General features: G+C 40.6%; 1 protein-coding gene across 4 annotated transcripts in view; it reads left to right on the forward strand.

Annotated features, from left to right (window-relative positions):
• The first annotated feature begins 6,889 nt into the window (after positions 1–6,889).
• The window catches only part of UNC79 (unc-79 homolog, NALCN channel complex subunit), a 315,670-nt gene continuing 309,285 nt past the window's right edge, over positions 6,890–13,274 (forward strand). For 2 of the 4 annotated variants that reach the window (XM_053224882.1, XM_053224883.1), the window contains exons 1-3: positions 6,890–7,173; positions 7,693–7,923; positions 8,051–8,211. The gene's annotated coding sequence lies outside the window, so the exon portion shown is untranslated. The remainder of the gene's footprint in view (positions 7,174–7,692; positions 7,924–8,050; positions 8,212–13,274) is intronic. The other 2 variants (XM_053224884.1, XM_053224885.1) reach the window with 2 other exon arrangements.

Raw genomic sequence — 13,274 nt, forward strand, 5'->3', positions numbered from 1 at the left:
ACTGGTACAATTTTGATTGGGATTATATTGAATGTGTAGATTGCTTTGGATAGTATTGGCATTTTAACAATATTTGTTCTTCCAATCCATGAGCATGGAATGTTTTTCTATTTCTTTGTGTCTTCTTCAATTTCTTTCATAAACTTTCCATAGTTTTCAGTATATAGATTTTTCACCTCTTTGATTAGGTTTATTCCTAGGTACCTTATGGTTTTCGTGCAGTTGTAAATAGGATTGATTCCTTGATTTCTCTTTCTGTTCCTTCATTATTGGTGTGTAGAAATGCAACTGATTTATATACACTGATTTTATGTCTTGCGATGTGGCTGAATTCATGGATCAGTTCTAGCTCAGTTTTTGGTGGAGTCTTTTGGGGTTTCCACAGAGTATCATGTCTGCAAAGAGTGAAAGTTTGACTTCACCCTTACTGATTGGATGCCTCTTATTCCTTTGTGTTGTCTGATTGTTGAGGCTAGGACTTCCAACAGAATGTTGAATAACAGTGGTGAGAGTGGACATCCTTGTGTTCCTGACCTTAGGGAGAAAGAATTCAGGTTTTTTCCATTGAGGATGATATTATACGTGGGTCTTTCGAATATGGCCTTTATAATCTTGAGGTATGATCCTTCTATCCCTACTTTCTGGAGGGTTTTTATCCAGAGAGTATGTTGTATTTTGTCAAATGTCTTTTTCTGCATCTATTGTGAGGATCATGTAGTCCTTATCCTTTCTTTTATTAATGGGATGTATCACATTGATTTGCAGATATTGAACCAGCCATGCAGCCCAGGGATGAATCCCACTTGCCTGTGGTGGATAATTTTTCCCCCCTACCTCCCATCCCCTGGTAACCCCCATTTTATTCTACGTTTCTACCAGTTCAGCTTTTTTAGGTTCCAGGTGTAAGTGATATCATACAGTATCTGTCTTCCTTTGTCTGGTTTATCTCACTAAGCATAATGTCCTCCAGCTCAATCCATGTTGTTCTGAATGGCAGGATTTCCTCCTTTCTATTGGCTGAATAATGTTCCATTGTGTACATGTGTACGTGTGTGTGTGTGTGTGTGTATCACATCTTCTTTATCCATTCATTCTTTGATAGTCACTTAGGTTGTTTCCATATTTTGCCTGCTATAAATAATGCTTCAATAAATGGAAGTGCAGATAAATACGTTTACAAATTGCTGTTCTCATTTCCTTTGGGTAAATACCCAGAATTGCTGGATCATGTGGTAGTTGTAGTTTTAATTTTTTTCAGGAACCTCCATACTGTTTTCCATGGTGGCTGCAACAGTTCACATTCCCACCACCAGTGCACAAGGGCTCTCTTTTCTTCACATCACCAATGCTTATTTTCTTTTGTCTTTTTGATGGTAGCCATTTTTAAAATTATTATTATTTTTTGAGAGAAAGAGGGAGAGAGAGCATACACATGTGAGCTGTGGTGGCAGAGGGAAAGGGAGAGAGAAAATCCTAAGCAGGTTCCACACCCAGCTCAGAGATTGATCCTATGACCTGGATATCATGACCTAAGCCAAAATCAAGAGTCAAACGTTTAACTGACCGAGCTGCATAGGTGCTTAATGATAGCCATTTTAACAGGTGTAAGGAGATAGCTCATTGTTCCTTTTTAAAGATTTTATTTTTAAGTAATTTCTGCATCCAATGTGGGGTTCATGAATTGTTCTCCCTTCATCTGTGCTAATATTCCCTGCTCTGATATTTACTTTGACAGTATAGCCACTCCAGTTTTCTGTAAGCACTATTTGCATGCAATATCTCTTTCCACCATTGTACTTTTAGTCTCTCTCTATCTTCATCTTTAAAATGGGTTTCTGAGGTGCCCATCTTTAAAATGGGTTTCTGGTGGCTCAGTTGGTTAAGAGTGTGGCTCTTGATTTCAGCTCAGGTCATGATCTCACGGTTTGTGAGATTGAGCCCCACGTCGGGCTCCTCACTGACAACGTGGAGCCTGCTTGGGATAATCTCTCTCTCTCTCTCTCTCTCTCTCTCTCTCTCTCTGCCTCTCCCCCCTTGTGCTCGCTTTCTCCTTCGAAATAAATAAAATAAAAAAATAAAATGGTTTTCTTTTAGACAGTATATAGTTGGATCTTTTTAAAAAAATCCAATCTGACTTTTGCTTTTTATCAATTATATTTATTTATGTTTAATATAAATGATCTAAATGTATGTAACTTTTATAGTTATCAACCATGTGGTCCAGGTTCAGATATGTCAGTTGAGACCTAGAATTTGTGACCCAGAAACAATTTCAAAATTACAAGTTTCCATTTCAATTTTTTCAGCTATCCTAAGGGGGACACACAGACTACAGCAATCCTTCTCAAAATTTTCCTTCATTTTTCTTTCTACTTTACTCACAAAGTAGGACTCTTCACACTTCTTTCTTTTCGACTCTTCGGAAGATTGTTCCTAAAAGTATCTTCAAAAGGTATCTTCAAAAGGTATTTCTGACACCTTTCTTGGAGGGTAAAGTAGAGGATGAAATTGAGTGGGCAAAACCAGAGTCCTCTTTGGTCCGTAGAAGGAAAGAAACATCTGGGAACAGTCATACATCAATATATTTTGTCTAGTCGTGCTCTCCCATGGTTAGTCTCATGGCTACAAAGAGATGGCCACTATCTAAATTTCCCACGTGCGTTCATTCTCTCTTTTCACAATCCAGTCCCTTCCTTGCCTATTTTGTCAGCCTCTGCTGTGTGGGAGAGGGTATAATTCCCCTCAGCATTTAATCCTCCACTCTCTCCAGACAGTGTCTTTAGTAGGGAAAGGAAAAGAGAGCACAGAGGTATGAGCATTCATTCATTCATTCAACAAAGATTTACTGAGTACCTACTATGTGTGAGGTGCTCTTTGGAGTGTGTTCTGGTAAGCAAGTCAGACAAGACGCCTGCCCTTGTGATACTCACCTCCTAGCAAAAGAGACACACAATTAACAAACAAAACGTATACGTTCAGATGATCCTTATGGGCCATGAAGAAAATCAAGCAGAGAAGGGGAAAGAGAGCAGTTGGCAGCAGGGTCAGAGCTGTTTTTTGCAGGGCAGTCCAAGGACTGAATGATGTAAGGGAGTGAGCTGTGAGAATGTGTGGGGGAGATTTTCTGGGCAGGGACAAGCAAGCGAGGTAGAAAAAGCTAGGTGGATACAAGAGGCTAGGGTGACTTGGGCACTATCAGCAAAAGGGAGAGTGGAGATAGGGAGATGAGGCTAGGGAAGTGGCCAGGCACTTTCATTCAGTATCCTGAATTTCATTTCCTGAATTGATCAGGATAAAATTCTAGAGCAGAGCTGTCCAAGACATGTGTGAACTATATGTGTAATTTTAAGCTTTCTAATAGCCATGTTAAAAGAAATAAAAAGAAATGGGTGTAATTAATTATAGTGTATTTCTAAACCAAATATACCTAAAATTAAATCATATAAAATATGTAATCAATATAAAAACTATATTACTGAGATATTATGCGTTCTTTTTTAAGTTTATTTATTTATTTAGAGAGAGACAGAGAAAGCTTGAACAGGGGAGGGGTGGGGGGGGATCCCAAGCAGGCTCTGAATGGTCAGCCTACATACATGGGGCTCAGACTCACAAAACTATAAGATCTTGACCTGAGCCTAAATCAAGAGTTGGATGCTTAGCCAACTGAGCCACCGAAAGTGCCCCGAGATATTCTGCATTCTTTTTTCTTACTAAATGCAATGGACTCAGTGCTTGTATTCCCCTCCCCCAAATTCATATGTTGAAATTCTGACTCTTAACGAGATGGTATGTGGGGTGGGGCCTCTGGGAGGTGATTAGCTTATAAGGATGGAGCCCTCACCAATGGGACTAGTGCTCCTATTTTAATTTATTTATTATTTTTGAGAGAGAGAGACAGAGAGCACATGTGAGGGCACACACAGGCATATGGGCGGGGGAGGGGTAAAGGGAGAGGGAGAATCTTCAGCAGGGTCCACGTCCAGTGCTTAGCCTGATGCAGAGCTCCATCTCACCACTGTGAGATTGTGACCTGAGCTGAAACCAAGAGTTGGATGCTTAACCAATGAGCCACCCCAGCTCCTTGGGATTAGTGCCCTTCTAAAAGAGGTCTCAGAGAGCTCCCATGCCCCTTCTACCATGTGTGGACACGTTAAAACAGCTGTCTTTGAACCAGGAAGTGACTTTTCACCAGACACCAAATCTGCCTATACCTTGATACTGGACTTCCCAGCCTCCAGAACTATGAGGAAGAAATGTTTATTACTTAAGCCCCCCAGTCTGTGGTACTTTGCTATAGCAGCCTGAACAGACTAAGGCACTAAATTTTTGTATTTAGCAGTTACAGTCACAATTCAATTTGGATGCTAAGTTTTCATCCAAAGCACTTCATCTATATTTAGACTTCATAAAAAGTATAGCTGAAAAAGTAGATTGAAATATCCAAGTTTTTCCCAATATAGAAGTTCTTCAATAACTGAATCAGTCATCAAGTTTTCAAATTAAAATTAAATAATACCAAAAATTCAGTTCTTCAGCAGTGTTTGCCACATTCCAAGGGCTCAGAAGCCACATAAGCCTGATAGATGTCATATTGGATAACACATGTGGTTAGCGGGCATCAATGACTGCAATGACCTCTCACTCCATATTTCTCCACAGAGCAGCCAGAGTGATCACTGAAAAATGGAAATCAGTTCACATTGTCCCTGCTTAGAAACTCTAGTGGCTTCCTATGACATTTAGTAAATCCCAATGACTCAAGTGGGGCATCCACTTTGAGGCAGATGAAGAGCTTCTGTATTTATCAATCCTTCTTCTTGAAATCCCATTACAATGACAGTAAAGAAGTACAAGAGGAAATGAATCCATGAGTGAAATAAGAGGTGGAGGAGCAGGGCTGTATCAGCAATGTAGTTTTGGTGAATTTCCCTAAGATTGAAGGTAAATGTGATCTTATCGATTGGTAAAGCAGAGAAGAAGGAGCCATAGCTCTTAGCACACAAGAGGCTGCAGGGAACAACAGAGATGCTTTCCATAGCATCTCAGCTACTTAAATGATGAGCTACAAAGACCCGGAGTGGGAGGAAAGGCACAAGTTCAAGGGAACTGATGGAAAACAGTGAGTGGAAAGGATGTGTGGGTTTGTTGTTCCTCTTCTTCTCCCCCAACTTTGTGCATATTTTGGCAGTGTCCTAAGTAGTGGCTATAGAGAAATTCTTCTAAAGAAATCATGTTATGTCCTTGGATAGGAGCAGTTGGAAAGCCTAGAGCAGAACCTTACTTTGGCATGGGGGTGAGAGAGGAAGTCTTCCTTCCCACCAGTTGACAGTCAGCTTGCACACATAGATCATGTAATGAGCATTTTCATTTTGGAAAGGGACTGGTGATAGAAAACAACCCAAGTAATTCATCTGGCTCCTCATATTCGTCAACACAAAAGGACAACCATGAGCCAGAAGAGAGTTGTGCAAAATCTCAGGACCAAAATGAATAAGAATTCACCCTAGAAGAAACAGAAATTGTTCATGGGATAGCAGTGAACTTTAAAAAAAGTTGAAATTAATATTCTCAGAGAAATTTGAGGAGACAGTGCATCTATAAAATATTAATAGATGACTCTAACAACCCCAAATATTTAATAAGTGTTAGAAATGTAACTCTAAAATGAAAATCTCAACAGAAAGGCTAGAGGAAAAACATCAAAGGACTCTCCCAGAATGTAAAACAAGAGAACAAAAGAGAAAAGTTGAGACAGAGATGACCCATAAAGAAGAGCCAACATACATCTAATAGGTGTTTCAGATTAAAAGTAAAGAAAAAGTAGATCTCCCAGAGCCAAAGATCCATGTCTTCACCCAGTACTAATCCATATGAATGAAGAGCGACCTGTATCTAGTCATATCTTGGAGAAACTTCACAAGCCCAAAGACAAGACTCTTAAAAAGATTTCAAAGGAAAAAAAAAATGAAGAGTTGAGAAATGTACTGGCATCACACTTCTCATCAGTTATGCTTTATACTAGAACACAAGGAATAATGCTTTAAAAATTCTGAGGGACAATGATTTTGAGCTTAGAGTTTTATAGCCAGCCAAATTAACATGTAAGTGGGGAGCAAAGCAAAGATTTTTTTTTTTTATGTCCAAGGACTTAAGAAATTTATCACCTACAGACCACTCCTAAAACAACTGCCTAAGGAGGTGTTACAGCAAAATGAAATAGGAATCTAAGAAATAGGAAGATAATCAGTTTGCAGGAATTGGGCAATTAAAGGAAATCCTTGAACGCTAGTTGTGTAATAGGCTTAAAATATGTGAAGAAACTGCATCATTTTAGAATGGGTAAAGGTTTATTACAGCATTACATTAAAAAAAAAGTTCCATTTTTCCTTCAAGAGCTACAAGTTTAGTGACGACATCACTTTTGCTACTGGGATGGCTCTATTTGAGCCTACCATGAATATTTGTTATATTATCAGCACAAGGGACATAATTCTTGAGAATTAATTTACAGACAATAAATGGAAAACATAACTAACATTAGAGAACAGAATATGGTATAACCTCTGCCAATGAGAAGTAATGCCCATTGAGAGGGCAGAAACACAACGGAAAGTAAGTGAAGGGGGTTGAGTGTCTCGCCTTACCCAGAAGAACACTGAGAAACACTGAACGTGGGGCTGGAGGGGCTGAGCAGGGCGAACAGGTGAGAGACATTGAGCCCACGGGCACAGGGATGAGGGGTAATCCGGGTGGAACGCCCGGGAAAACGGTTGGGGACTGAAGCGAACGTGTGTGGGGGTGGGGGTTGAGCAGAACCGGCTGAGCGTAAAGAGTGGGCGTATGGGCGGAGCCTAGTAGAGTACTAGTAGAGTACTGCGCGGAAGGGGCGGGGCAGGGGCGGGGCGGAGCCGGTGGGGAGGTCTCCCCTGTGGCCCCGGGCGCCTGCGCAAATCAGCCCTCTGGAAGCTCCAGACGTCGGGCCGCGCTTCACGTCTTCTCGCGCTTGCTGTCTCCTCAGCCTTCAGTCGCTTCGCTTCACCGGACGCCATGCCCCGCCTGCTCGTTCTTCGCCTACTTCCCCGCCGCCGTGTGATCCATTTGGGGCTCCAACCCGGCCGCCGCCTGGCCCGCTCGGAGTCCCGCCGCCGCCAGCACCCCAAGTCGTCTGTGGTGAGTGGCGGCCCACGCCTCACGGCGGCGGGGGCGGGCGAGGGGCGCGCAGCCGGGGCGGGAGCGCTGCGACGGACGGGGATGAGCGGGGGACGTCGGTGACGGGCGGCCGTTGGCGGTCGGGGGAGGCCTCGGGGAGTGCGCAGAGGGCACGGGCAGAGCCGTCGTTGCGCCGCGCGGTGTCCGTCGCCGTCGAACGTCGTCTCGCCGGCTGCTTGCCCGCCAACGCGGGGAATCCTGGGCAGCACCTGCGATCCAGGGTGCAGCGGTCGGAAAGGTGGGGAAGTGGGGGGGGGGTGGGGGGGCGAGGGGGGGGCGGAAGAAGAAAGAGGTGTTTGCTTCTCAGGTTGAAGCTGGGTCATCTAGGAAAGGAAGTCCTGTTTCAGGCCTCGTCAGGCCCGCGTCACAGAACAGCCACACTCGTCGGCAGGTGGACGCGGATCTTGCTCGGCCGCGAGGGACTGGCCCGGGGAGCCGCAGGCATTAACCGCGCTTTTCGCTTTTCGTCTTCTCTCCCAGGACAGCGCCGTTGCGCTCGTGATGGTTTTTGCGACCTTCTTAGCACCGAGCGGGTATGTGCTGAGCAATCTGAGCGACCTCAGAAGAGCGTAGGTGGAAGAAGCTGTGGAGCTGCGTTAACACCCGAGGAGCTTTCAGAAAAAGCGGTGGCTTGCTTAAAGGAGGAAAAGCGTTTAGCTGGGCTGACGCTGCAGCCATTGTGGGTATTCAGTTCACAACCGTGTGTTTTTGGTAAATATTTTGCAGTTTTTTAGTACTGTGCGTAACATGCAGATGAGTTTGTAGACTCATTTCCAAAGGTTGAATAAAGTTGAAGCATTCATGCACGGTATGTGATCTCAGATTATTTTCTTGACAGTGAAAGCTGATGAGAATTTCATGATGAAAAATAGAATAAGAAGAACGGCAACAGAAGGTCAGGGATGGCGGCGGTCACGCCATCAAATGTATTTTATGGGAGTGAATGCACGTATCTAGCGGCATCAACGTTAAAAGATTAGATATGTAGCAGTAAGTAATGTAAGTTAAATGATTCTTCTTACTGTTTTTAATGTTCCATTGGTACTTCCCCCTTCATTTATTTATTTTAATTTTTATTTATTTTTAAAATGTTTTTAAAGAGAGAGAGTGGGGGAGGGGCAGAGAGAGGGAGAGAGAGGATCCTGAGCAGGCTCCAGGCTCCTCATGGAGTATCATCTTGTGAACCGTGAGATCATGACCTGAGTGAAATTAAGAGTCGGATGCTCAACTGACTGAGCCATGCACCCTGATTTTATTTTTATTTAGACGGCATGAGCAGGGGGAAAGGAGCAGAGGAAGAGAGAGAGAATCTTAGGCAGGCTCCATGCTCAGCATGGAGTTTGACATGGGGCTGGATCCCACAGCCGTGGGATCCTGACATGAACCAAAATCAACTGTTGGATACTCAACCCACTGAGCCACCCAGCCCTGGTACTGCCCTTTTAGTAGTGAGATCCAGACTTTACTTTCCACTGGGATAAATACAAGTTTTTATTAATTTGTCTTAAGTTTGCCTCTACAGCCTGGGATTTAGTAATTATCTTTGTACTTTATTTGTGTCTCTCCTTATTTATGGATTTTGTTATTTTCTGTAAGTCAGGTTTGAAGAATCATATATACATTTGTTTGAATTTTAGCTCACTCTGCCAATTATTGTGACTGTGGGCAACAGACCTAAACTCTGAGACTGTTTCCTTGTCTATGTATGTAATGGGAACTTAAAATTGGTCTCTTGAAGGGATATTGTGGGGGAATAAAACGCTGAACAAAGATAAGACACTTTCTAGCATAGTGCCTGAAACAGAGTAATCAATAGATAGAAGTTATTAAGAGAATATATGTTTACTAATATTCATTCAGCAAGTATTGCATTTGTTGATGTGCCAGGTATTGTTCAAGGTCAATGAACCGAAAATAGATCTCTGCCTTTGTAGGACATGGAGGACTTGCATTCTAATTACTTCAATATTGTACTTGCATTTTGAAATTTACATTGGTGTGTTAGATTTCTCCAGAGAAACTGCGACAATTTGTGTGTGTATGTGTATGTGTATGTGTGTGTGTGTGTGTATATATATATACATAGGGAGAGGGTGAGAGATTGATTAATTGATTTGAAGGAATTGGTTCACAGCTGTGGAAGCTAGCAAGTCCAAAATCTGCAAGGTAGAGAGTCTCTGGCCAGCTGGAGACTCAGGAAAGAGTTGCAGTTTGAGTCTGCAGTCAGTCGCTGGTGAAATTGAACTCTCAGGAAAAGTCAGTATTTGTCTTAAGGCCTTCAATTGCTTGGATGTGGCTTACGCACATTATAGAGGGCAATCTGCTTTAGTCAACGTCTGCTGAGCTACATGTTAATCCTGTCCAAAAATTACCTTCACAGAAACATCGAGAATAGCATTTGGCCAAATATCTGGGTACTGTGGCCTAGCTAACACAAAATTAAACTGTCACAATTGGGTAAAATAATTTTTCAGAGGGAAACCATGAAAAGGGTGTGATACTTTTAAAATTTAAAGGTATGAGTACAGTGGCTTATTGAAATCTTACCCACTTAAGTTTACATTCTCTCTTCACTCGTGTCAAACCCACTCTTAGGCCCTTTAAAGAACTCTGGCCCATCAGGACACAGGCTTTGTTTCGGTTTCTTGTATTCACCAAGACCATGTTTGAACTTACTGCCCATTTTGAACTTACTTTTTTCTTTTCTGACTCTGATGATTTTGTGCTTAAGCTTCTGATACCTGCCTGTATACGTTACAGCTAATGACAGAAGACTGGTCTACCTTTGTCCTGGCTGGGGAAACTATTGAACTATAGGAATAACAGTCTTTTCCCTAGGGGCACTGGGGTGGCTTAGTTGGTTAAGCATCCAGCTTCAGCTCAGGTCATGATCTCGTGGTTCGTGAGTTTGAGCTCTGCATCTGGCTCTGTGCTTACATTGCGGCGCCTGCTTAGGATTCTCTTTTTCTCTCTCTGCCCTTCCCCCACGTGTGCTTTCTCGCTCTCTCTCTCAAAATAAACTTCATTTAAAAAAAAAAAAAGGAGTCTCTTCTCTAGAACCCTAGCACCTATTTTCTGAACCATTTATTTGACATTATTCTCATGGAATAATGCTCAGTATTGGGAAGTGGTAGGTCATTTTGATGAGTGAACTCTATTGCCCTGTCACGTTATTTAACTTTCAGTGCATGAAAGTGTCACATTTGTTATTTGGGGTAGTTATACTCTATAATAGTCACCATGAAAACTGAATTAGTGAATCTGGAACCAATGCTCCTAGGAGAAATAACACATTAGGTTCCTGTGAGCCTTGTCACAACATTTAAACACTATGTATGGGGTCCATTTTAAACAGGGAATTCATCTACAAAAAAGGACAAAATTACAAAAAAGTGAGACCAAATAGGCTATGGGAAGGACATTAATTTACAGTATTCCAGAATGAGAGCTGGAACAAGAAGGCAGAACTTGTCATTGTTTGACCTCAGCACTGCATGATTCAAATTTCTTGCCACTCTCTCTGTGAATGATGTGAAAGTGTTGCATTGATTTTGAGTTTGAAAATAATTTTAGTGAGTAGGAGAATTTGCAGACATGGAATCTACAAATAATGGGGATTAAGTGTTATTCTTAAGAGGAGGTCTTGCTCTCATTTATGAATCATTTTGGAAATTCTTATTTTGAAATTTTAAGAATTTGCAGGATGTTCTTTTGGGAAGAAGTAAGGCTGGAGAAACCATCCCTTGAGGTTGGATTTTTGAGGAATAGCTTAAAAAATGTGGGTTTGACTTGGAATAAATGAAGTAGTGCACTTCTTCACTTAAAATGAGATTTGATAATAAAGTAATGATCTTAGTGAAACTGACAGGAAAAACTGTAAAAATTATAAAATATTTTGATAGTGATATCATTGGTGGATTAGAACTTTCACTGTCCATTTCCCAGATGAGTACTCTATTGGCCAACATCCAGTTGGATATAAAATTCTGGCATCTGATACAGTTAACTCATTAGTGGGTATGTATAATGCCTGTCTGTCTCATCTCCACCACCAGATTTAAAATTCCTTGAGGTAGAGTGACGTATAATATTTTTAATCTTTAGGTGTAGCATAGTGGATAAGTCAAAATATTTAATCAGAAGACTGAAATTGCTCCTTCCTATAACCAGGTACTTAGTGAGCCTCTATTATGTATGGAAGATAGTTCCTATCTTGTTTTTTCCAGTGCATAACTCAATGCCTGGCACATATTCTGAGCTTTTTGTTTGTTTGTTTGTTTGTTTTTTGTATACCAGTTGAGTGGTTAAACTGCTGGTAAGACAAATAGGTTCATCTCACTTGCCAAATTCATCTTTTCTAGTAATGGCTGTAGTGCTATGTTGAGGAAGATTATAAAAGAAATGAAATAACTTCAATCAGTGGTGTAAATAAAATGTATCATCTATGTTGACTGAGCAGATCAATTTTTCCTTGATAATTTTTGGCAAAGAAATTCATAGAAATTGTACATTAGGCAAGGGCTTATGAATTGTGTAATATTTTAATTTATAAGCATGATGAACACAGTAATTTTTAAGCATGATAAAATATTTGTGACAAATATTCTGAGATTCTTAGAAGAAAGGTTGATAATTATGAAATATTTCTATTTAGAAGGGTAAGGAGTGAGTTATTTTTCAATACAGGAAACATTTTTCTGAAAAGTTCCATTTATTTTTAAAGTTCTGTTGCTATGGCAAGTTGCTGAATTTGGGTAAATCACTTGACTTCTAGAATCCTGTTTCCTTTTCTGTAAAATTAACAGGTTGACCTAGACCAGGAATTTTTAGCTTTTTGCTTTACTCAGATCAATACATAATTATTGAAGTATTTTGTGGCTTACCATGTGAACAGGGCATTTGGTTTTTTTTTAATGGTAACCTGAGCTAGTAAGAATTACATTTTATAAATCAAATATTATTTAAAAGTATTTAAGATTTAATAATAAGTATATAAAATCGATCCTATTTATAATTTATCCATAAACAAGTGCATACAATATGATGTTTGGGTAGGCCTTTCAGTGGGGAAAATCACTTCTCAAATGTCATCTACGTTATGTCAGCCTTCACTCTACTCAGCTTTATCACTACATTGTTCCCACCACACCTTTACTTGGCATTAGTTAGATTTCCACTCGATTCTTCTCCATTAGGACCTTGCAATTTTTTTCTTTTTTACTTACGCAGCCTTTCCACCTTGTCTACTTTCATTTAAGTGTTCTATTGCCAATACCTTTAACTTACTTGCCATTTTATTTTATTTTATTTATTTTATTTTATTTTATTTTATTTTATTTTTGTTCATTGTACTCTTCCAAATACAAACCATGGATCAGTCATAGTCCCTCAATTTTGGCTTGGGCAAGTGCTGCAGAGGAAATCATAGAATCACACAGTTAGTGCTATTAGAAATTCATTGTTTCCATACTCATAATCCCACAATGCTGCCTAAAATTTTTTTCTCTTTTCCTTTACTTTTCAGGGTAGTGACTAATTTAAATCTCGCATATGTGAACTTTTTATTCTGTTAGCTCTCTACCCAATTTTAGCAGACTACCTCATTTTCTAATTCACAGAGAAAGTTGAAACTGTTCCTTAATTGTTGCCCCCCTCCATCTACAAATGTAACAGAATTCTCCCCATCTTTCCTCTTAGTGCAGAGAAGGGGAATTACCATTCTAAGGCTGAATCCCTTTGCCTGTGCTTTGGGTCCTACATCCTTCCTCTGGGATATAAAGCTCTAGAAGTTGTCTAAATTTGATTTCTTACTCTATTGATTCTATCTCAGATAATTTAAATATGCTCAGCTTCCAGCCTTTAAAAAAGAAGAAAAGGCCCTGAGATCCCTCTTTTAACATAAGTGTCCAAGTTTTTGGTAGCTTTATTGTGATACTTGCTTTATCGTGGTGGTCTGGAATTAAAGCCAAAATATACTAATGTTAGCCTGTAATTGAAAATCTATTTCTGTTCCTATCATTCCATTGATACTGCTATCGTAAGTCAGTGGTTTTGTCACTAAA

Source organism: Acinonyx jubatus, chromosome B3, assembly GCF_027475565.1.
Source record: "Acinonyx jubatus isolate Ajub_Pintada_27869175 chromosome B3, VMU_Ajub_asm_v1.0, whole genome shotgun sequence".
Taxonomy (NCBI): domain Eukaryota; kingdom Metazoa; phylum Chordata; class Mammalia; order Carnivora; family Felidae; genus Acinonyx; species Acinonyx jubatus.